Source organism: Dipodomys merriami, unplaced genomic scaffold, assembly GCF_024711535.1.
Source record: "Dipodomys merriami isolate MVZ:Mamm:240054 unplaced genomic scaffold, mDipMer1.0.p SCAF_24, whole genome shotgun sequence".
NCBI classification, from domain to species: domain Eukaryota; kingdom Metazoa; phylum Chordata; class Mammalia; order Rodentia; family Heteromyidae; genus Dipodomys; species Dipodomys merriami.
This window is the reverse complement of record NW_027203826.1, coordinates 6854196-6879977: the sequence shown is the minus strand read 5'-3', so window position 1 is coordinate 6879977 and position 25782 is coordinate 6854196. Positions and strand designations below refer to the sequence as shown.

General features: G+C 40.8%; 1 long non-coding RNA gene across 1 annotated transcript in view; it reads right to left on the bottom strand.

Moving 5' to 3' along the window:
* Window positions 1–204: 204 nt before the first annotated feature.
* The window catches only part of LOC138835589 (uncharacterized), a 30483-nt gene continuing 4905 nt past the window's right edge, over window positions 205–25782 (bottom strand). The window contains exon 3 of the long non-coding RNA XR_011374663.1: window positions 205–3858. This is a non-coding gene — a long non-coding RNA (uncharacterized lncRNA). The remainder of the gene's footprint in view (window positions 3859–25782) is intronic.

The window sequence follows — 25782 nt, the reverse complement described above, 5'->3', positions numbered from 1 at the left end:
ATATAAATATATATATTTATAATGTTTAAAATACTAGGAATTTAATTTAGTATAAAATCTATACAAGTAGTTTACCATTACAGTAAGATTTTTTTTCAAAATGTTGTTAACATTATAAGAAAATGTTTTATAGAACATTAATTGTATGTGGACCAAAATCTCAATTATGTAAAATATGTATGATTATAAAAATAGGCATAGATAATGAAATTTAATAAAATATTAATTTTATCCCCATCTACTATGGCAATGAAGATTTCATTTTTTTCTTCTTTTTACTCTTATAGTGACCACATGATACTTTTCTAACCAAAATAACAACTAGTGCCTATGTGTTTTTGTTGTTGTTGTTTTGCTGGGGAGGATTGTTTCATTTTTTTTTAGTTCTAATACTGGACTTGATCTCAAGACCATGCACTATCTTGCTCACAGCTGGTGCTCTACCACTTGAGTTGTGCTTCCATTTATGGCTTTTTTTAGAGTTAATTGAAGATAAGAGACAAATACAGATTTGTTTATTCCAGGCTGGCTTCAAATAAGAATTCTCAGATCTCGGCCTTCTGAGATTTCAGATGTGATCCACCAGTGCTCAGCCAGGAACCAGTGCCAACTTTTTAAAAGACAAAAACACATACCAAACTTGTTTCAGCAATTACCTCTACTGGATAGTAAAACTCGAGACTTTCTTTGTTCATGCTGTCAGAAGTCTTTAAATAAGAATACAATCTATTCTTGTATAATGAAATTTCTTTTCCCTTTTTTGCACTAACACCATGGCTGGAATTCAGGGACTTGCACTCTCTCTCTGGTATCTACCTCTTGAACCATGCCTCCAGCCTGGCATTTTTGTGCTAGTCCTAGGGCTTGAACTCAAGGCTTAGGTACTGTCCTTGAGTTTCTTTTTCAAAGTAAGACTGTATCACTTCCAGTTTTATTGGTAGTTTATGCAAGATAATAGTCTTACAGACTTTCCTATCTGGACTGGCTTAGAATTGCCATCAAATAATGCCTAAACAAAAAGGAATATTTTCAAGCATTACTTAACTCTGTGTTCTGAACAAAGAGCATTTAAAAAGTGACACTGTCGAAGGATTTAAAGTAAAACAAGAATCAAGCAGAGTAGCTCATGCTTGTAATCCCAACTTCTTAGAAGACAGAGATCAGGCTGATCTTGGTTCACAGACAGACTAGGGGAAAAAATTAACAAGACTCTAGGTCAACCAATAAAACTACATAGTGTCATGCTCCTCTCATTATAATTACACAGGAAGTATAAATAAAGGATCACAGTTCAGGCAAAAACATGAGACCCTATTAAAAAAAATAACTAAAGCAAAAAAGGCCTGGGAGTGTGACCTAATATGAGGCTCTGAGTTCAAACTCCAGTACTGCCAAAGAGGAGGAGGAGGAAAAGGAAGAGGAAGAGGAAGAGGAGGAGAAGAAGGGAAGCATGGAATTGGAAAGTAGTAAGTATCCAAAAACAAGAGGAGAAAAAGCAAATTCTCTCTTCCTTCCTCCTTTCTTTCCTCCTTCCCTTTCTCCCTCCTTCCCTCTCTCTCTCTGTCTTCTCACTTCTGACACATGCTGAGCTCCCTGAGCTCCTAGGTGTTCTGATTAACACATTGTTCTCAGGGTGGGTTGCTTTCACCCTCTCAAGTATGCCCTAGTCTGGATCACAATTGTATATAATATCTACCACATATGCTGTATCCAACCACTAAGCAGGAGTGGGGCTGGGTTCCAAAATGGGTCCTGTTCCTCACTGTCCATTGGCATGGACTACTGTGGGAGACGAAAACTTGGTCAGCAGATGCCAGCTCCTTGCAGCTGACACAAGGACCCATTGCATTCTGTGAGATGAATTGGAAGTGGCCTATGGTCAGTGTTTCATTTGGGGATTCCTACATCCTCTCCTCTCCCTGGACCTGCTCATACAAGGAGTCTTCAACTCTACCATTCCCTCCTTCTTACCCCAGTCCTTCCTATCTACTACCTGATGGACACTTTGATTCAAGTTTGCTGCCATTATCTTGATAAGCCTAAAATAAATATTCCCTTTACCCCCAAGTGAGTTCTCCCTTCAGATTTTGTCAGCCTTACACATGAAGCTATTTATCACCCAGGCTCAGACTGCAGAGTCATCTTTGACATCCTCCTTTACTGTGCCCTAGTCCCATCAAACATTTTCCAGCTACATGGGTTGTCAGTCACCAAGGGATGTCAGAATTACACTACTGGGAGATTCTAATAACCTCCATCTCCAGTCACTGAAGAAGTTTTAGTTGGAAAATCTCCCACAGGACTGCTACAAATACCCAGTACCTGAGCATGCCCTCCAGCATTCAGTCCAATCTCTACTTCTTCCTTTCCATCAGTTCTTTTATCTAGACCATTTCTTCCACATTCCTACCACCTGCTACCACCTGCTAGCTGATATAAGGCCAGGGCCTTATATCAGACTTGTGAGAGGGAGGGGTTGGGAGGCAGTGGGCTTTACTGATGGTGTATAACAAAGTAGGAGGTCTAGGAAGAAATCTGGGAAGAGGGAAGATGCTTAGGTGATGCTTCTCTTTCCCACTTGTGTTCTTTTTTTGTATATACGTGTGTCAGTCCTGGGGCTTGAACTCCTGGGCACTGCCCCTGAATTTCTTTTGCTCAATGTTAGTGTTCTACTACTTGAAACACAGCTCCACTTCCAGCTCTTTTAGTTGTTTATTGGCAATAGGAGTCTCATGGTCTTTCTTGCCCAAGCTGGCTTCAAACCATAATCCTCAGCTCTTATGCCGAGAGTCATTAGGAGTACAGACATGAGCCAGCAGCGCTGGCTCCCTCATGTGCTCCTGATGAGGCAGAGTGGGCCAGGGAACTCAGACTCCCCGGAGGCCATGTGGACCATCAGATCTATCAACCTGTGGCTTCAACCATTGCTATACCAGGAAATGGCACTGAACGCAGTGCCAGCACTGAAAGTAGAAGAATGGCTGTCAGGGTCAAAGTCTCTGAGCACAACCAGGTCTTTGGGAGAGAGCAGGATTCCCTTTCAGGGGCTCTCCAATGCCTACTTTACCACCTTCTTAATGCCATTACACTTGATAGCTCTTTTCAGAAGGCTAGTCAGATCTACAATCAACACATTGCATATGGGCACACACAAGGCCTTCCTTTTAGGCTCAGGAATGACCTGGCCCAAAGCCTTGGCAGTGCCCGGAGAAGCAGGATTATGGTCTCCAAAGCCCATGGCCATCACCCACAGTGTCTCAGAAGGGTTGTCCCTGGTTTTCTGAACAGCACTGGTAACCAGGACTCAGGTACTGAGACCCTCTAGGAAGCTAAGTTATCGTGGATGAGATTGACTGGGGGCTACACAGTACAAGGTGCAGGAGACATTGTTGATGATGTCATACTTCTTACAGGTAATGCCCACCCTGACTAGGGAGCTTTAGCAGAAGGGGCGGGGATCATGACTCTCTGGGCTCCACCCTTCAGTGAGCTCCAGCCTTCTCATGGTACAAAGACACCAGTGAACTCCACATTCCTTCAACCCCAGCATCACCCCATTTTATAGTGGTGAGATCACACTTTGGAAGATGGCAGTGGGCATTCCAGAGATGACAAGCTGCCCACTCTCAGCCTTGAATGCCCCATGGAACTTGTCATGGTTGGGATCACACACTGAAACTGTACACCGTGGAGTTGAGGACAATTCTGGGTCATCGATGGTAACAGTGTCCACTTTGCCAGAGCCAACAGCAGCTCGAGTCTCTAGGCATTCAGTAGAGCCAATTCTGTCTAGTCCAACCTTCATTGTCTGTTGTGTTTCAGTAATTCACCTGGCACTGCAGGAGACGATGCAGCTATCTGTTGAATGGAGAGGAGCAGAGAGTTGAGACATTTTTCACGCATCCATTTTAGTATAAAATTGGATACTAATTGTCTTCCCTCTTAGGGAGCAAGAAAGCCAAAGTACAAAAGAACTGGATAATGTATTCATTAAAAGAGCTTCCATGACAAAACTAAGATTGAAATCTAGGCCTCTGAGACCAGCATTCCTGTCTTTCTTGGACTAGATACAGAAATATTCAATATGGGGCTAGGTATGGTAAACCCTCCTATAATCCCCAGTACTCAACATGCAGAAACAGGAAGATCAGAGTTAGAGGCCAGCCCTGGCAAAGTTAGTGAGACTTTATCTTAAAAGTAAGCCAGGACTCGTGGAGTACCCCTATAATCCCGACTACTTCCGAACTGGAGAAGGAAGATCACAGTCCAAATCCATCTGAAAAAAAATACAAAACTGTCTGGAAAACACCAAGCAAAAGGACTAGCAGCATGGCTCAAGTAGTAAAGCAAGCACACAGCTCTTAAGTCAATCTCCAGTATTGAAGGGAGGTGGAAAGGAGTATCCAGTACTTCAGTTGTATATTGCAATATTATTTCATTAAAGCCACCCTCAGTAGAAAACAAAATCTTTCTGTCATTACATCTAAATAAATCATTTCAGAGATGAAAAGAACTGATTCAATTGTCCTGGGCTTAGGTGTCTTACACATATTTTTTCATTTATACATACATTTTTATTCTGGAAATACTGACTCGATTTTTATTTCTTAAAGAACCAATAGGAATATGCTAATTGAATGAAAATAAATTTATATTTTTGACATGAAACATACCCATGAAGTACTTACTGTATCATTTAACTTGTTTCTTTGAAGTAGTTCTTCAGAAAGTGTTTTAGAAAATCCGAGGGAGAACTAAATTAAAAGGAACTGGGCCCTGCATCAAATATATCCCAGTCTCTCGGTGGAATACTCATTACTTCCAAATACTTACGTTCTTCATTTGCTTTTGCTTTTTCTGTGTCCTTGTGCAACTAAAGTGAGATCATCATGAGAGCTGAAAATGGTCCCTGATTTCTTCAATGTTAGAAGTGATGGAACATAGGTAAATCCTTTGGCATTGACGGATCTTAGTGACTTCAGAGGTAAATTTAAAATATTCAACTAGATTAAAGAGAGAATCAAAGAGAGAGAGAGAGAGAGAGACAGAGACACAGAGAGGCCTAGAGAGACAGAAATAAACAAGAAAGAAAGAGCTAAAGGAAGGACTGAAAGAAGGAAATACTCTTGCTATTTATGTTATGAAATGAGAGGCATGAAAGAGAATGCTGGCTGATTGAGAGGTTTGGATGAACAAAAATATATTCAATCAGTTGGGGCAGCTGCTGTAAGCTAATTAGATATGTTCTATGAAATCTTTACTTTTCCTCCTTAAGTCATAAAGAAATATCACCAGAAACCCTAGACCTTTAAAAATGCTTATTTATGCCATTGCATTTAGACTTCTCAAAACTAGGCAAATTTCTCTTTTTTTATTGAAAGGGTGATGAGCTGGGGGGGGGGGCGGTTACTGGCACATAGGTAAGGTAGTAAGTACATTTGTTTTTAATCATTGTTACATCATCTCTCTTTATCTCCCACTGACCCCTCCAACCTCCCCCTAGTTGTAATGTTCAAATCCCACATAGTGTCAAGTGAGTATCAATGTTGCTATGGTTCATCCGTTGTCCTGCTATTTCTGTGATTCCCTTTCCCTTTCGCAAATTGCATTGTCTTTTATGCAAAACAAAAGGTACAAAAAAACTAAGAGAAATGAAGAAAGAAAAAAACAATAGAAGAAAAAAGAACAAACTATATACAGGGTTTAATGAGAACCTCTTGCTTCCAGAAGTTGGAGCTCATATTAATATGCTTCATTATATGTAGTCCTATGTACTAAGCACTTGGGTTATTGAAAGCCCCTGTTAAGAATATCATGTACATATTCTAGTTCTTACAAATAAGAGAGATCATGTGACCTGCTTTTCTTTGAGTCTGGCTTATTTCACTTAATATGATTTTTCCAAATCTTTCCATTTCCTTATGAATGGAACACTATTTTTCTTTCTAATGGAAGCATAGGATTTGAATATATATATATACACACACATTTTCTTGATCCATCCATCTACTGAGGGGCATTTGGCTGGGTTCCTTGTGTTGATTATGGTAAATAATGATGCAATGAACATCGTTGTACTGTTGGGTTTAGTGTCACTTTGTTTGTGGTCATTTTGGTAAATTCCCAGAAGTGGGATTGCTGGGTCATAGGGGAGCTCTATGTTTAGTCTTTTAAGGAACCTCCACACTGCTTTCCAGAGTGGCTGAACAAGTTTGCACTCCCACCAACAGTGTGGTAGCGTTCCCCTTTGGTCACATCCCTGCCAGCATCTGTTGTTGTTAGATTTCTTGATTATGGCCATTCTAACCTGTGTAAGGTAGAATCTCAATGTTGTTTTTATTTGCATTTCTTTTATAGCCAGAAATGTTGAACAATTCTTCATGTGTCTCTTGGCCATTCGTATTTCCTCTTAAGAGAGGGCTTTCTTAAGGTCCTTAGCCCACTTCCTAATGGTTGTTTCTTTGGGGGTTTGTTTTGGGGGATTTAATTTCTTGAGCTGTTGGTATATTTTAGATATGAGACCCTTGTCTGTTGTATGACTGGTGAAGATTTTCTCCCAGTTTGTGGGGTTTCAATATATTTTGCTAACTATGTCCTTTGTCATGCAGAAGCTCTGCAGTTTAATGCAGTCCCATTTATCCAGCCTTTCTTAGATTTGTTGTGTTTCTGGGCTTTATTAAGAAAGTTTCGACCTGTGCCAAGGAGCCCTAGTGTTTCTCCTATTCCTTCTTGTAATATTTTCAAGGTGTCTGCTTTGACCTCAAGGTCTTTGATCCATTTAGAATTGATTCTGATGCAGGGTGATATATAAGGATCTAGCTTTAGTTTTCTACACATATTTAGCCAATTCTTCCAGCACCATATAATGAAGAGGCTGCCTTTCTTTCATCCTAGTTTTTTGGCTCCCTTGTCATAGATTAGGTGGCCGTAGGTCTCTGGGTTCATTTCTGAATCTATTCCATTGGTCCTTAGGTCTGTTCTTGAGCCACTACTCTTTTGAGTACTATGGCTTTGTAATAGAGTTTGAAGTTTGGTATTGAAATTCCCCCAGCATTGTTCTTCCTGCTATGGATTGTTTTTGCTATTTGGGGTCTTTTGTTGTTCCATATGAATTTTTGGATTGCTTCTTCTATTTCATTAAAGAAAGAAGTCGGCTATCGATGGGTATTGCATTGAATTGTAGATAGCCTTTGGCAATATTGTCATTTTCACAGTGTCAATCCTCCCAATCCAAGAACATGGGCGGGAGGGCGGGGAAAGGCTAAGAAGGGGTGAGGGGGCGGGGCAGTCTGCCAAGAAAACCATTCCCTTTTCAAAAACATCACCTGCCTCACCATTCTTCAGAAGCACTGGCCTGAGACTGCAGTACAAGCCCTGTGCTAAAAGCCCTGGCTGACTGAAAGTTCAATTTTTACCCCAGCTATAAAAACCCTGCTACAGCTAAACTCAGCACGACCTCTCTGATCCTAACCAACCAGGGATTGGGAGCGAACCCCAATAAACTTTCCTGTTAATTCTTTCTTTTTTTAAAATTTTTTTGTTGGTCATGGGACCTGAACGCTGTCCCTCAGCTCTTTAGCTCAAGGCTAGCTAGTGCCCTACCACTTGAGTCACAGCGCCACTTCTGGCTTTTTTCTGCTTATGGATCCCGTTTATGTTTGCCTCTTGCCTTATTGCTGTAGGTAGGAATTCTAATACTATATTGAAGAGGAGTGAAGAGAACAGACAGCCTAGGTTCATTTCTGATTGTAGAGGAAATGGCTTTAACTTTTCACCATTGAGTAGTATACTGGCTGTAGGCTTGTCATATACTGCCTTTATTATATTGAGGAATACTCCCTGGATTCCTAGTTTCCCCAGAGCTTTCATCATATAGGGGTGTTGGATGTTGTCAAATACTTTTTCTTCATCTATGGAGATAACCATGTGGTTCTTGTCCTTGCTTCTATTGATGTGTTGAATTACATTAATTGATTCGCATATATTGAACCAGCTTTGCATCCCTGGAATGAATCTGTTTGATGATAGTGTATAATTTTTTTGATTAGTTGTTGAAATCAATTGGCCAGAATTTTATGAGTAAGTTTTGCATGTATGTTCATTAGAGACATGGTGGTATAGTTCTCTTTCTGTGATGAATCTCTGGTTTGGGGATGAGGTTATGGAGGCTTCATGAGTTTGGTAGTGAGCTTTCGTTTCCGAATTCATTGAAGAGTCTGAGGAGAATAGGAGTGCGTTCTCCTTTGAAGGCCTTATAGAATTTGGCTGTGAATCCAGCTGGACCTGGGTTTTTTTTTTTTTTTTTTTTTTTTGCGGGGGGGGGGTGGAGGAATGGGAGCACTCTTACTGCTGTTTCGTAACTTGATATACGTCTATTTAGTTGGTTTAAATCTTCTTGATTTAGTTTGGGAATATCAATTTTTGCTGGAAATTCTTCCATTTCTTTCTTTCTTTCTTTCTTTTTTTTTTTGCATAGGCAAATTTCTCTTAATGCCTAAGATACTTTAAACATTATCTACCTCTTCAAGCCCATTAAGGTCTTACTTAATTCATCAAGGTAATTTTATTAAATGGTACTGGAAATTTTGAATTACTTAAACAATAAATATTCTCCATTACCCATCTTTCCTATGATTCTACCATGTGCAAAAACAAAACAAAACAAAAACACTTTTGCTTTGGTAAATCTGATATTTAGAAATTCAAGTTTAGAAATAAATCAGTGAGTAAATAGTTTCATTACTAAAGACTTAAGTCTACTTCAAAAATAAAAATGCTTGCATATTTCAATCAAGCAGTAAGCTATCTTAAAATTTCAATTTATAAAAAAGAAAACAATTTAAATGCAGCAGAAACAAGGAAAAGAATCTGAGCCATACTTTTAAGTAAGAAGTTACAAATATTGCCCTTGATTTATGAAAGGGAGACTACATCATCAGTAAAACCTATAATAGGTTATCTGAAGGATGATTTATTAGATTGTAGAGAGAAAGAGACACAAAGACACCAACTTAAACTTACTTCATTTTTATGAATGTGCTAAATTGACAGATAACAAGAATGGATGGAGGAGGATTTGATTTCAATATATATTTCCAGATAAACTTACTGAAAGCATAGTGAAATGTGGGATGATAATCACACATCAGGCTTACCAAAATTGTCTTTATATACACTGATGACAACTTACAGAGCTTCAAGACCCTGTCATGTCTTCATCCTCATGTTATTGGGACTTAAAAAATAACAGATATAAAATAGCACACTAATACAATGAGTAAGGTGGCTATCCAAAATAAATTCAATGGAGTCAATCATGCATTTAATTTTACATGAAATTATATGAATAACCAGTCATTGAGAAACTGCAACCTAAAGCAATGTGATGACAATCTATGCTTCTTAAAAAATGCTAAATATTGCTAGACACTGGCAACTCATGCATCAATCTTAGCTATTCAGGAGCTATTCTGAAGATCATGGTTGAAAGCCAGTACAAGCAGACAAGTCTGAGAGACTATTACTTCCAATTATCCAGCAAGATGACAGAAGTGGAGGTGTGACTCAAGTGGTAGAGCACCAGCCTTGACCAAAAATGCCAATTGAGAGCATAAAGCTGAGTTCAAGTCTTTGTACACGCACAAAATCAATTAATTAAATGATTTTTTTTTGATCGTGGGGCTTGAACTCTGGGCCTGACCGCTGTCCCTGTGCTCTTCAGCTCAAGGCTAGTGCTCTACCACTTGAGTTACAGCGCCACTTCCAGTTTTCTGGTGGTTTATTGGAGATAAGAGTTTCACGGACTTTCCTTCCCGGGCTGGCTTTGAACTGTGATCTTCAGATCTCAGCCTCCTGAGTAGCTAGGACCGATTTTTTTTTTGTCAGTCGTGGGGCTTGAACTGTAGTCCTGGGCGCTGTCCCTCAGCTCTTCAGCTCAAGGCTAGTGCTCTACCACTTGAGCTACAGCGCCACTTCTAGTTTTCTGGTGGTTTATTGGAGATAAGAGTTTCACTGACTTTCCTGCCCGGGCTGGTTTTGAACCGTGATCTTCAGATCTCAGCCTCCTGAGTAGCTAGGACTGATTTTTTTTTTTGTCAGTCGGGGGGCTTGAACTCTAGTACTGGGTGCTGTCCCTCAGCTCTTCAGCTCAAGGCGAGTGCTCTACTGCCTGAGCCACAGAACAACTTGCAGTTTTCTAGTGGTTTATTGGAGATAACAGTCTCACAGACTTTCCTGCCCGGGCTGGCTTTGAACCATGATCCTCAGCCTCCTGAATAGCTAGTTATTCATGCAGATATGAAGAAGTGGAGAGCAGAACTTAGGTTCAAATTATTCTATTAGCCAGAGGAGAACTCAAACTGCCATGCAAATGAAGACACTGGTGGACTTCAGCTGTCCATACACTCCTTGTGGGTAAACGGCAGGGATGAAAGCTAATGAGAACTTAGCACACTGAGTGTGGTGTCATGGATGAAAAAAATCCCCAAGAATGGCTTCTCTGGGATGTTGAGCCCATACCCAGCGTATCGTGGGCATTTCCTGTAGCAAAGCTTTGGCATCACAAATTTAGATGCTTCCAGAGGAAGATAACCATATGTTGAAAATCTAAGAAAGGTCTAAAATAACTAAAGCTCATCAGTCTACAAGGGAAAGGAAACCTGTTATTTGCATTATCTCTGAAGTTGACATGGAATCAGCAGATAAAAGCTTCAAGCAGGCTAATATACCTTGATGAATGAACCTCCTAAATGACAGGGCATCCACCAATTGTGCTAAGAGGTAACAATGATCAGATGTATGTCTATGTACTTAGAGAAGGTACCTATGTCAGCTATTGTGTTAAAAAGATATCATCCAAGCTGGGCACTGGTGGCTCACACCTGTAAACCTGGCTACTCAAGAGGCTGAGATTTGAGGATCGCGGTTCAATGCAAGCCCGGGCAGGAAAGTCTCCAATAAGTCACCAAAAATCCAGAAGTGGAGCTGTGGCTCAAAGTGGTAGAGTGCTTGCCTTGAGCTGAAGAGCTGAGTGACGTGCCCAGGCCCAGAGTTCAAGCCCCAGGACTGATGGGGGAAAAAAAAGAAAGAAAGAAAGAAAAAGGTATCATCCAAGTGGTGCTGGTAGCTCACACATTTAATCCTAGCTATTTGGGAGACTGAGATTTGAGGACTGAGGTTTGTAGCCAGACAAGGCAAGAAACTCTCTGAGACTTCTTATCTCCAATAAACTACTCAGAGAAAGCCAGAAATGGAACTGTGGCTCAAGTGGCAGAACATTATCTTTGAACACAAAGAGGCTCTGAGGGCTGAGAAGGTGGCTCAGTGGTAGAGCACTCGCCTTGCATGCATGAGGCCCTGGGTTCGATTCCTCAACACCACATAAGCAGAAAAAAAAAGCCAGAAGTGGCTCTGTGGCTCAAGTGGTAGAGCACTAGCCTTGAGCTGAAGAGCTGAGGGACAGCGCCCAGGCCCAGAGTTCAGGCCCCACGACCGGACCCCCCCACCCAAAAAAAAGAGGCTCTGAGTTCAAGCCAAGGATCAGTAAAAGAGAAAAAAAATCACTGTTAATTCTGTGTTTCTGTCATCTCTCAATGAAGCTGAGTATATGCATCAGGTGCATGAATGGAAATAAAGCAAAGCCACAAGCTGTACTCTGCACATATCCCAGTGATTTCACCTTGCATCTTTCATAAGAGGCTTCTGTGCTATTATAACTCAATCACCACTCACGCATCCATGATTTAGTAGGACACTCTAGTGTGCTTAAAACCCATTTCTGCAAATGAAATAGGAGAGTCTCTTAACGATGATTTTCCCGATTACCCCTAACTTATAACTATTTTAAATAAACGGTTTCACTTTTTAATTTCCTCTATCTACATCGTGCAATGTGAGTGGCACAAAATATTCATATTATAATAACATAGAATGTTTGGAATCTATGATAAACATGTGTGGAATTATAGCAATGAAATCTCCCTCTGTATAAGTCATGTAAGCTAATGATAAAAAAAATAACAATTGGATGCAATGCACTCCAGAGTCGTTAGAGAAATCTAGATAATGCTAGCAACATGCAGATGTATCTATTTTTCCATGCCTCCATTACCATTGGGTTATATCATTGTCGTTCCTTTTTTGCTAAGTAATATTAGAACTCAGAGTTTCAAGTAATGTTTCTTTAATTATTAAGGATGCCAGCCAGGTAAAAGAACTGAAAGACTAAAATCAAGGCACAAAGCAATCTCACAGTATTCCCATATTACCCAGTCTGCAATTGTTTAAGACAAACTGCCTTCTGTCTCTATGATCCATGTGTCTGCACAGGACAGACACCACATACCTCATGTAATGTTTTCTGGGCATCAGTTCACTGGGCTCTTATTCCTCTCTCATTACCCTACTCTTCTTTGCCTCACTAGCCAAACCCTGCTTATAGGAGCAGCAAACTTTATGGGTGTTTCACAGTGAACAGCTCTCCCATATAGAGTTTATAGAACACTGATGTGCCAGCGCATACCAACAAGAACATTGCTTTAATTCCAGTTGGCAACAGGACTCAGCTCCACCTGATGGATTGGGGGTAACTGATGCCCATTTGTTTGCTTTTGGGCTTTTGCCAATGTGTATTTTTAATTTAATTGATTTGTTTATTTGTATTTACTTATTTGTGTGTACATGCTGGTATTGCGGCATGAACTCAAGGCCTTGGTTCTTTCCCTTAGCTTTTTCACTCAAGGCTGGTGTTTTACCACTTCAGCCACAGTTCCACGTCTAGCTTTTAAAAGGTCAATTGGAAATAAGAGTCTCGTGGACTTTCCTGCCCTGCCTGGCTTTGAACTGTAATCTTCAGATCTCAGCCTCCTGCGTAACTAAGATTATAGGTGTGAGCCTCTGGTGGCCAGCTTCTATTTTTAATTTTTTAGTTTTAAACATGGAATAATTGTATAGATAAAAAGTTATTGTGAGCCGGGCACCAGTGGCTCACGCCTGTAATCCTAGCTACTCAGGGGGCTGAGATCTGAGGATCATGGTTCAAAGCCAGCCCGGACAGGAAAGTCCGTTAGACTCTTATCTCCAATAAACCACTAGAAAACCACAAGTGGCGCTGTGGCTCAAGAGGTAAAGCATTCACCTTGAGCTGAGGGACAGCACCTAAGTCCAGAGTTTGAGTCCCATGACCGACAAAAACAAAAGTTGTTGTGCGGTTGGGAAGGTGGCTCAGTGGGAGAGTGCTTGCCTTGATGCATGAGGCCTGGGTTTAATTCCTCAGCACCACATAAACAGAAAAAGCCGGAAATGGTACTGTGGCTCAAGTGGTAGAACACTAGCCTTGAGCTGAAGAGCTGAGGGACAGCGCCCAGGCTGAGTTCAGGCCCTATGGCCGACAAAAAAAAATATTATGATGGAAATAATGACAGGTGGGAGGAATAGGAATAGAGAGAAGGAAAGAAGATTGATGTGTTAAGTATATGCTCTTCTTAATTTAAAAAAAAGTCAGGCACCAGTAGCTTCACCTATAAGCCTAACTGATCAGGAGAATGAGACTTGATTTTAAGTCAGCATGGGCAAAAAAGTCTACAAGACTTTAACTCCAAAATACACAGCAAAAAGTCAGGCTAGAGACATGACTCAACCAGTAGAGCAGCAGCTGAGCAAGTGAGCCCTGAGCTCAAGTCCTATTACTGGTAAAGAAAGAGAAAGACTCTCAAAGCAGACTTCTTTGATCCAAAAACTTCTACCCACTATAGACAAAATAAAGCAAAAAGTACAGACATAATATTCCACAGATTTGGTTGAATTTCCTCCTGAAAGTCAGAAAGGGAGAGGAACACATCTATTAGCACCCACTTCAAAGCCAAAGATATTGGAATTTTTCTATTTGAGCCATGAGACTTTTGGAACACATATCTCATTGTCCACTGCCAGGAATACTACTATGTCATCAACCAAGGCAAATGGAGAATCCACAGGCACTTTGATGTCATTACATGCTCCTTAATGACCTCTCTATGTTTACAATTAAGCTTTGAAAAATATCCAAGATTCAAGGCAATACTACTTCTCTTGATCAGGCACTGAAGCTGTGTCACTTAAGGTACAAATCCTTCCTCTATTTCCTTTGTCCTTCCCCATGCACCCGCAATCAAGTCAGAACACTTTGGGAAGTTCTAAGGAGCTTTTGTTCTTCAGTAGCAGAAGTATCGCTTTTACTAAGGCACACTTATTAGACATACTTATTAGGGTGTGCCTCTTTAAAAAAAGAGCTAAAATTACTTTCAATAGCAATTACTGGAAAAAATGACACTTCTGTTTAAACAAAAGTTCAACCTGTACACTTAAAAGTATTCTGAGTTCTCTCTATAAAACCATTTAACCTTAGATGTAACACAAATTGTTCTTTAGAAAAATAACCGACATATATATGTATGAATACTGTATGTATACATTTATATTTATGTATACTTTTATATTTCTTGTGTTTATATATTATATGTTTGTGTGTGTGCATATATGTATATAAAAGCACTCAGAAAGGAAGGCCATACATTTTTTACATATTTATGCACATAAATATTTGTGTGTGTGTGTGTGTGTGTGTGTGTGTGTGTGTGCGCGCACACACACACAGTTGGGGAAAGAGGCCATATTCCTCTTAGAAAGTTATCCATAGAGGATAAAATTTTGTATACTAAAATAATTTGTTGGAACAGTTTAAAAGCAATCTAATTAGGGATTGGGCATGGTAGCAAATGTAATCCCATCCTATCAGGAGACAGAGACAGGGTGATTGATGGTAGCCCAAGGCCAGCTCCAGATAAATGCATAAGACCTGGTTTTAAAAGAAAATTAAAGGAAAAAAGGCAAGGATTTGGCTTAAGTGGTAGAGCACAGACATGAGACCCTGAGCTCAGTTCCTATTACAGGAAAAGAAAAGAGAGAAAGGAAGGTGAAAAGAAAAAGAGGAAGCTAGAGGAGGGGAAAGGAGATGAAAGGAGACAAGAGAGAAGGCAATCTCATTCATCCAGGCTCACAGAGATAAACTTTAAAATAACTGAGCTGAACTTTCAAAATCTGTTAAAGTTGTAAAGTTTATGGCATAATGGCTCTGAATATGGCTTGAGATCCACTTTGTTCTGCATGTATCAAGTCCCAGGACTTAAGGTGTCAAAAAAGAAAGGAAAAGACTCGTTGACCTGTCTGGAAGCTCAGGAAATAAAACCCTGTGAAAACAGAGGAGGTTCAACAAAGAAGGACAGACTAGACCCCCAGAGATTTGTGGGTAAAGATGAGAATTCCAGCTGAGCCAAGCAGAGCTAGGGCGTAAGTATCTGAGGCAACGGTCCAATGAAACCAGCCAGGTGCTAGGGCACAATCCAGAAACTACCAGCTGCCTGGGGTTCTGGTAAGTTCCAAGGTAAAGCCACCCAGCCTGGACAGGTGACTCTGAGCCCACAACTAGACAGACACTGCTTCTCTGGAAAGCTCAGAAGTAAAGGGGAAGACTGAAATCAGCAAAGCAGTCTAGTTCAGCTCTAGAGATGCGGTTGAGAGCAAATAGGAAGGAGGTGTGCTGAGGGTCAGAGGTTACCTAAGTGAACTCTGGCTTCCTTCAGCCCAGGCTGAAGTAGAGACTGCTTAATCATTAAAGGATTCTGCACAAGGAAGATAAGAAGGATTGCATGCAATCTGCAGCCTGAAATTTCCTCTGGTTAATAAAGGAGACTTGGCAGGAAAATCTGCTGACAAAAGATGAACCGTGTATCTTTCTCCCCAGGCATGAGGCCCAGAGCACCTGTCTTGCAGAAACACTAAGAAGAGAGCAGATACTGATTCAGTCAACTAAAGCTAGTGGCCCAAAGGAGCAAGACACCTACCCATACCAAATAGTGGGCTTTGGCTCCTCTTAGCTGCATTCAAATAAGAAGTTGTCTCCAAGAAACAGGATCAGGAAAATTGCCAGAAATCTTGTCCAGGTAACTTTCTGTTCAGGTGAGCTGTTCCTAACCTCATGGGAACATGAAACTATTTCCTTTTTCAAACCTTTTTTCTAAGTGTAGTTTCATTTTAAATAAAACTACAAAGAAGCCCTTTGTATCATATATTTCCTTTTGATTCTGGCTGTATTAACAAGTGAGCAAGACATATGGCCAATGGAAATTCCCTTCCTCCAGGGCAGCGGCTCCTTTCATGTCACCATGAATCAATTCTGTTTGTGGTATGGTCACTTGGGATTCAAGCCCTCACCAGTCCCGTGGCCAGAATGAGAAAGGGAAATTCATTTTCTCTCTGAACACAAAATGGCCATACCCATTGCAGCCAACAGAAGCTTATAAAAATACAAATCAGGACCTCGTAAACACACCCCTGTATAAAACTTGTCCTCAAGCACCTTATTATTCAGAAGAAAATCTCACCTTGCTAGGACCTCCAAAATTGGGAATAAGATTCTATCTTCCCAATTCCTCTGCTGCCTTTCTCCTCTTCCTCCTTCACACATCATCCAAACAGGGTCGGAAATACTCCTGCAAAAGGCTTGCTGATACCAAAAGGTTTAATCATAGTGTTCTGAGCTTACTAGTTGTTGTTGTTGTTGTTTTTAAGGCTACCTTGTTCCATAAAGATTTAACATAGCTCTAAATCACTGCTTAGTAGACATAATCAATAAATGTAGACAGTTATTTTGAGAAATCTAAATTAAAGGTGACTCTTCTAGCCATGGCTTATGATTACTCTATCATCTATATTTCTATCCCTTGTTATCTAAGCACCTGGCAGCCTTAACTCCTGATGACTGCAGGGGGACGGGCCTATCAGAGATAAGACCCAGAAAGCAGACAGAAACATGTCCACAATGTAGCTAAGCAAACTATCTGTCCTTGAAAATCAGACTCACTCCAAACAGAGCATGATTACATTATTTTAGCCTAATATTAAAAGACCTTTGGTCTTGCTTTGTTTTATTAGCTATCAGCATCTGCTGCAACTCATTTGGGTCTGCAAACAGGCTGGTTTCCCACCTGATCCAGACAATGGCTATACTCTCTTCCAGCTGCCAGGAGAACACATTGGTGTTTCTGCCCAGGTGAGCGTGTGGCACACACAGTGTCCAGGAGCTGGAAATCCCTTCCTGCATCCATCTCAGCAAGCACCCAGAAAGTCTTGATCACATTAGGATGGAATTCAAGCCTTGAAGTTTGGGATCACTAAAAGGAATGTAATCGGCAAAACAAAACAACCCTTCTTTAGTGTGTTAGTATTCACAGGAATTAAGGTATGGAATTTGTCTAGATGCCCATCCATAGATGAATGGATAAAGAACACACACATACGTGTGTGTGTGTGTGTGTGTGTGTGTGTGTGTGTGTGTGTGTGTGATGTTAATTACTTTTTTCCCATGGTGACCAAATACCTGAGAATAACTATTTAAAAGAGGAAAAACTTACTCTGGCTCACAATCAAGGTTTTGGTTTATCATAACAGAGAAATGGTGGTAGAGCAGAGTAGCTTATCTCATGGTAGCCAGGAAGCAGAGTGTGTGTGTGTGTGTGTGTGTGTGTGTGTGTGTGTGTGAGAGAGAGAGAGAGAGAGAGAGAGACAGAGACAGAGACAGAGACAGAGACAGAGACAGAGACAGAGACAGAGACAGAGACGGAGAGACAGAGAGAGACAGAGAGAGAGACAGAAAGAGAGACAGAGAATGAGAATGTCTACATTAGCTAGTGGGCTGTCTTCTTTTTCCCCCTGTGCCACTTTCCACGTAGTAAGGACACAAAATGTATCAGATGTAAAAGGCTCCCATCAGTGCCCAAAGTGAGCTTTGTCTTGGGCTCAGATACATGGTATGACCCCTTGAGAGACGGGACCATTTTCCAAGGCCTTTTCAGGCTTTGAGCTATTTCCTCTGAAACCACAAGCATGGATAGGGACTATCATAAATTGCTTCACTATAGATATATTCTGAGAACTGTGCCCTTGGTCAATTTCATTATTGTGTGAACATGATAGAGTGAGCTCTATCATGCCTAAATTGTGTAGCCCAGGACACATCCAAGCTATATTTCCCATTGCATCATTTATGTGGTCTGTTGTTGATAGAAATGTCATGATACAGCTGCTAGCCTATCTGCAGAACTCTTTACCTTTAATCAATTCTGGCTTACTCATTTCTCACTATACTGCTGGCAGCCAACTAAAGAAAGACACCCATAATGTCTGACCTGCTGACTTGGAGTCCATGTGTTTATTGCCCCCCTCCTACTACACACACACACACACACACACACACACACACACACACACACACACACACTATTCTACCTCTCTCTGGATTCTCCTCCCTTAACCCTTCTATTCCTTTTTCCTATTGGCCATGAGACGTCACCACAGAATTGAAGTCCTGTGGTCTTCTCTAGGCCATACCGAGGCCAGTTACGTTCCCCCTGTATCTCTTCTCTTCCCCATCTATTTGACCAACCATCCCACCTTCATTGTGGTCTCCAGTTTCCCAATAAGCCCTTGAAAAGATTGGTTATTAGCATGTCAATGAAAGATGTCACTTGCTGACTCTATCAACCTGAAGACTGAATCTCCCATCCTTCTTCACACTGATTTTCCAATCTATGTCTTTCTATATTTTTTTGTTCCTGACAGCAGCATCTTAAGTTCAAAGTTATCTTTCCTTTTCTAGATGATTTTTCTTTCAGTTCTTAGTACCATATCATCATTCTTTCACTGATCCAAAGTTCAGAATTCTGGTCTCATTTGCCCTTCTCCTCCCCCTCTCTACCCCTCTCTCCTTGATGACTTTCCATCACTCTTCCCCTGCATGGAAGATTCTCACCTTTTTCAAAGCTGGCTTACTCCCGCCCAGCCTTTGAGATCTACCATTAGCATTCCCAATTTCAAATTAACTAAGTTTCCATTCTCACTTATTATTAAATTCTACATACTTAATATGTGATTATGTGTTACTGTTGGTAAGTCTTCAAAGCACAGTGTGTTTAGGCATTTAGACTTGAGAATTTCATGTGACTGATTCAAACTCAGATGTGTTGTAAGTATAACATGAATAACAAAATTTTGAAGATCGTAAAGTTAAAAAAAGAAAATATCTCAAAGATTTTTGTGTGGATAACATGGTGACATAATATTCTTGCTAAATGGAGTTAAATATATTAAGATTTTTGCCTGCTTATCTTTAGTCATTTTTTTAAGTAACTACTAGAAAACTTTAACTTACAACTTGGACACATTCTATTTATTTTGTTTTGTTTTGTTTTGGATAAGGTTCTGTTGTGAAGTTCAAGCTCACTCTCTCCATTTTACTATCTCAGTTTGGTGGTACCATGCCCAGCCCTACATTCCATTTCCATTAGCTAGCATTGCTGTAGACCCTAAGTTCTATGAGGTCACCACCACTTTGTTCATGATTGTAGTCATACTACAATTAGCACAGAACTGGGAACATAAGAACTGGACTAGTAAGTACATTGTAAAAAACAAATTTTTCTGAATAATAGGATTTAAATTTAGTAATCTTTTTAGCAACAGAAGAATAAAAAATAAGCAACTGTGGCTAAGATGCTTTAGAAACTTACCTACTACCATTCTATATTCTCTGCCTTCCCTGTGGCATTAGAGATCTTCTCAGCCTGAAAGATGTCATTAAGAAGGCTGGGCATCACGGATTGGGAGATCTTCACTGGCCATACAACAAACAAGGGTCTCATGTCTAAAATATACTTGGAACTCAAAAAATTAAATTGCTCAACAACAAATCCTCAAAGAAACAACTGTCTAATTAATAAGTGGGCTAAAGACTTAAAGAGAGACCTCTCTGAAGAGGAAATCAGAATGGCCAATAGACACATGAAGACATGCTCAACCTCCCTAGCCATAAAAGAAATGCAAATCAAAACATTGAGATTCCACCTCACCACAATTAGAATGGCTATAATCAAGAACTCTAATAACAACAGATGCTGGAGGGATGTGGCCAGAAGGAAACCCTAATCCATTGTTGGTAGGAGTGTAAACTTGTTCAACCACTTTGGAAAGTAGTATGGAGGTTCCTCAAAAAGACTCCACAAAAGCCGGGCTCTGGTGGCTCACGCCTGTAATCCTAGCTACTCAGGAGGCTGAGATCTGAGGATCGCGGTTCAAAGCCAGCCCGGGCAGGAGAGACCGTGAGACTCCTATCTCCAATAAACCACCAGAAAACCGGAAGTGGCGCTGTAGCTCAAGTGGTAGAGCGCTTGCCTTGAGCTGAAGAGCTGAGGGATGGCGCCCAGGCCCAGAGTTCAAGCCCCACAACCAACAAAAAAAAAAAAAAAAAAGACTCCACAAAGAGCTCCCCTATGACCCAGCAATCCCACTTTTGGGTGTTTACCCAAATGATCACAAACAAGACGGTACTAAAGCTATCAGCACAACTATGTTTATTGCAGCATTATTTACCATAGCTAAGATATAGAACCAACCCAGAGGCTGCTCAGTAGATGAATGGATCAAGAAAATGTGATACACACACACACACACACACACACACACACACACACACACACACACACACACACACACACAATGGAATTCTATGCCTCTATCAGAAAGAATGACATTGCCCCATTTGTTAGGAAATGGAAAGACTTGGAAAAAATTCTATTAAGTGAAGTAAGCCAGGCCCAAAGAAACATAGGTCTCTTGGTTTCCCTTATTTGCAGTAACTAGTATATGTCTGGGATAAGCAGAAAAGCTCAGATAAGATGATGTTAAGCAAAATGAACCCCAACATGGGCACACAAGTGGTTTTCTTCTTCTTGTTATTGTTTCTAACATATTTATAAGGTACCATGTGATTTTTTTGTTGCTTTATATGTCCCTCCTCCATAGTATAACCCCTGTTTTCACTGTATTTGATGTTGGTATAATTTGGGGAGGGGAACGGAAAAAACAAATTGTTTAAGTAGGGATACAAGTTGACCCATTGCAACAATAAGATGTTTAAGATGCTATGTTGAAAAATGAACTTTAGAATTTAGGGGGGTTGGGAGGAGCAGTGTAGTTGAGGAGGTGGGAGAGAAGGGATGGTAAGGGAAAAACAAAGGAGGAGGCAACAATTGATAAGAAATGTATTCATTACCTTGCTCATGTAACTGTAACCCCTCTGTACAGTGTTTTCACAATAAAAGAAAAAACTTATTTTTTAAAAAAAGAAAGCTGGGCATGGTAGCTCATGACTGTAATACCAGGAGCAGAGATAGGAAACATCACGGGTCTAAGAACAGTCCAGGGCCCCCTCATTTTAATCAATAGGCCTGGCATAGTGGAACACTCTTGTAATCCCAGGTATATATGGAAGTCATAAGTCAGATAAGCAAGATCCCTGAGTTCAATCTGCAGTTCTACACACATCAAACTCAAACACACATACACACACTCACACACACACGCACACATGCACACACATACACATTGTGTGTGTGCATGCACATACAAATCATGTCTAACCTGTCAGACTTGCACTGGCTTAAACTAGTAGCATATCCATCTAAAATTATTTACCAACTAGTTTTACCTTTCAAACTACAAATAAACTAGAAGATAAGAGAAAATAGTCAAGGAAAGATTTCAGGCCAATATTTGATATAAGCCAATTTCACACATAGGATAGCATGGTGATACTTATCCCATTTATCTTATTAACTTAGCTCAGTCCTTGGAATCAGAAAATTCTTGTTGACATAACCTAAATTCATCCTGTAGCAAAAGCTTTAACCCAAATACGGGCAGATCTAGTGTCTAAAAGCTTAGCATTGCCCTTCCAGACTGCGTTCCTGCCCTGTCAGGTGCCCAGTCACACAGGTGATCATGGGCCCGGTAGTTGATTCAGCAAGCCACCCTCCCGTGGCTGGGATAGATAGTATCGCCTGGATGCGGACGGAGCCAAGCTACCCTGTGATCGCTGGACACTAATCCAGCCCAAGAAGCCCTGGTTAGTCATGCACAGGAGCACGGGGAGAGCCACAGACTGGTTGTGCAGCCAGATGTATCAGGTGTCTGGTGGGAAGCAGCTGATCGCTGGGATCTGAAGTCCATCCAGCACTGAGAGCCCTCGCACAGACAGACATTCACTTTCCGAGGCCCTAGTTACAACGCAATACACAACTTCAGGAAAACCCAGGCAGCCTGAGACACCGCAACTGTCTCTTCCCTTAGGTTTCCAAATTCACAGAGCTGAAAGACGACCAGATGGCAAAGCCTCTGATGCGTTCACAGCCAGCCCCGTGAGCTTTCTCAACAAGACAGAAATAGTCCGGGACTGGAAATGAGAAGCTGGGATTCCAAGCTCTCTTATCACGTATTAATTTTGGAATCACTGACATGACATGTCAGGCCTAGTGTTGTCTCAGAGGGCTGTCTTGGGACCCTGCTCATAGCAAATGAATGAAACTGCAGCAGCCTCGTGATTCAGGACTCAGTTTCCCCATAGCTGAGGCTCCTGCCACTCCAGCAAGCCAGAAGCCCACAAAACCCAAAAGCTCGCTTTAATCTCCCCAACACTTTACCAACGCCACATCCGTCTCTCCCCCTCTATCTGAGGGGGACAGAAACCCTTGCAGCATAAAAATATAGGAAAGGAATAAAGTTATTTGTTTTTTTAAAAAAAAAAAACTGATAAGGTATGGCCAGGTGTTGATGTCATGTCTATAACCCTAGCGAATCAAGAGGCTGAGTTCTGAGAATCACAGTTCAAAGCCAGCCCAGACAGACATACCTCCAATTAACCAACAAAAAAGCCAAACCTGGAGGCATGGCTCAAGTGGTAGAGCACAAATCAAAGCAGCACCAGGCCCTGAGTTCAAACCTTGGTACTGCCAAAAAAGAAAGTGTACATATGAGACAGAAAAATGTGTAGGACAAAAACAGTTGTGTAAGTACTGTTTAATGTCCTTATGTAAGAAAGATGCAATTTATGTCAACTAATATGGGTTGCTAAAATATTTTAAATTATTAAAAGACACACGAATGCACAAAACAAAAAGATAGGAAACTAATACTCCTCCTGCCCTGCAGTAGCTTCTATTAGAAGCCGGAGGAGGAGACATCACAGACATGCTTTTACTCCCATTATCAGATAAAGAAGCTAAGACTTAGGGAACCCAAATATATTGCTCAAAATCTTTAAAAACAATTCTTTCTTCCCCAAGTTTGAACTCTGGACAAGCCCCGCACTACTCAAAAGTGGGTTTCTGAGAGATATGGTCTTAGGGTCTCCTGCCACATGGGCAGTTTGGCTCCAAGATCCTTTTCAGTTCCACAATTCTGGGTATCCATATGCTTTAGTGTGAGCAGACTTGGTGGGGCACCTGTAATCCCAGCATTCTAAAGGATGAGACAGGAAGATGATCAGTTCAAAGCTAGCTGGGGTTATCTAGTGAGAACTTGTTTCAGAAAATGAAAAGAAAAAATATTTAGAAATTGTAATAACTTTTGGAATTTTTCATCTCTTTCTTCTTGGGGGGGGGCCTCAGCAGGAAGGGACTCGTTTCTAGTTCAGAAAAGGAGTTAGGTACTTCAAAATGAGTATGAGCAATGCATGGCTTCCCCTGATTAACTCCAGACAATGCAAGGGCCTTCCAAATGAGTGTTTAAAAAAATTCAAATACGTTAAAAACAATAGCAAGAAAGTAAAAATAACTTGTGTCCCTATGTTGGGGTTCATTTCACTTAACATCATCTTACATGGTCATATGTACATAGCTTTTGACCTTTTCTGCTTGTCCTAGACTTATACTAGTTATTGCAAATAAGGGAAACCATGGGACCTATGTTTCTTTGGGCCTGGCTTACTTCATTTTTTCCAAGTTTTTCCATTTCCTAACAAATGGGGCGATGTCATTGTTTCTGATGGAGGCATAGAATTCCATTGTATAAATATAGCATTCATCTACTGAGGGGCCTATGTATTGGTTCTATATCTTAGCTATGGTAAGTAATGCTGCAATAAACACAGTTGTGCTGGTAGCTTTAGTATAGCCTTATTTGTGATTGTTTGAATAAATGCCCAAAAGTGGGATTGCTTGTTTCTCTTGTATGTTCTTCCCCCATAGTATAATACTTGTTTTCACTGTATTTGATGTCGGTGCCCTGCATCTTGTAAATATATTTTTCTAATTTGGGGAGGTGAAGGGCAATAACCAAATGCTGAAATAAGGCTACAGGTTGACCTATTGTAACAATGAGATGTGCAAGATACTATGTTGAAAACGAAGTTTACAACTTGGGGGTGGGGAAGGAGGAGTTCGGGAGGTTGGGAGGGAAGGGATGGTAGGAGAAAAACAAAGGAGGAGGTAGCAATGCTCCATAGGAAATGTACTCATTACCTTACTCATGTAACTGTAACCCCTCTGTACTGTATTTTTACAATAAAAAAGATAAAAAAAATTACAATGACATTGCAACCCCCCCTCAACTAAATAGACAAACAACTAATATTCTTTTCATAAAGCAAAGATTCAAAAGTGAAGACAGCATGGATTTAAATTTTAAAAAAAACACACACACAAAAGCACATTCCTTAAAAACCACCATTTCCCTCGTCCCTCCATGACCCCTCACCCCAGCCTCTCACCAAGTGTTCCCTAATGACAGTTTCACTGTTCTCCCCACCCAAAATGGCTTTCAAGGGGAGAAATGTATCAGAAGGTTCCTGCTGGGCTGCCAGCTGGGGAAGTGTCACAGGCCAGTGAACTCTAAAATGAGCTGTCTCTGTAACAAAAGGTCCCTTGCCCTTAGAACAACTTCAAGGGATCACATGCTGAGACCCCACTGTTCCTTTTGTATTCCAGTTTGATTAAACTGGGAATTGTTCTGTGTTTGTGGCTGTTGGGAACACCAGGTGGTGGATCCTGGAGATAAAGGATTGTATAGATGCTCTGTTAGGAACACTCATTCTCATTGTATGAGTTACAATATTTGAGCACGTGCCAGGAACTTCCCAGACAGCCTAATGGCCATTCATAAGAGAAAGGCCATCAGTAAATCCTCTTTTCAACTCACAGTTGATGGCAAAGGCTGCTGGTGGATTAAAGACAGTCTGGAGTGTGGCTAAAAATAAAAGACATCACAAACATGTATCATAAAAGAAGTAAACCAAAGCAAGGAAGCATCAAAGAAATGTGCCTATAAGATCTAACAACAGTTGTTCTTCATAGATCTTGAATGTCACAGAAAATAAAAGAACTGATTTACGCTCTTGACTATAAGCTCATTAAGGGCTGACACCATTCCTTGTTCAACAGTGTCACCCCAGACCTCCTCACGCAGCGCATCATTTGCTTCAGATGTTAAAAAAAATGAAATGATAGTGATTATTTATTAAGCATGTCTTTATGCTTAGATTATTGCTGCAAAATCACTTATCATACATCTAGTGGCTTAAATAAATGCCCATTTATTATCTCATGGATCTGCAGCTCAGAAGTCTAGGTCTAGCTGGTTGCTGGAGCTCAGGCCTGTAATCCTAGTTTTTCAGGAGGCTAAGGTAAGGAGGACTTGGTTCAAAGTCTGAAGTCTGGGAGACTCCCTCTCCAACATATCCCTCTCCAGCACAAATCCAGGCTGAAGCCAGGCACTTCTGACTCATCCTTGTAATTCTAGCTGGTCAGGAGGCTGAGAGTGTAGTTTGAAGGACAAGAAAGTCTGTGAGACTTTTCTCTCTAATTAGTAACCACAAAAAGCCCAGAGGTGGAGTTGTGGCTCAAGTAGTAGAGTACTAGC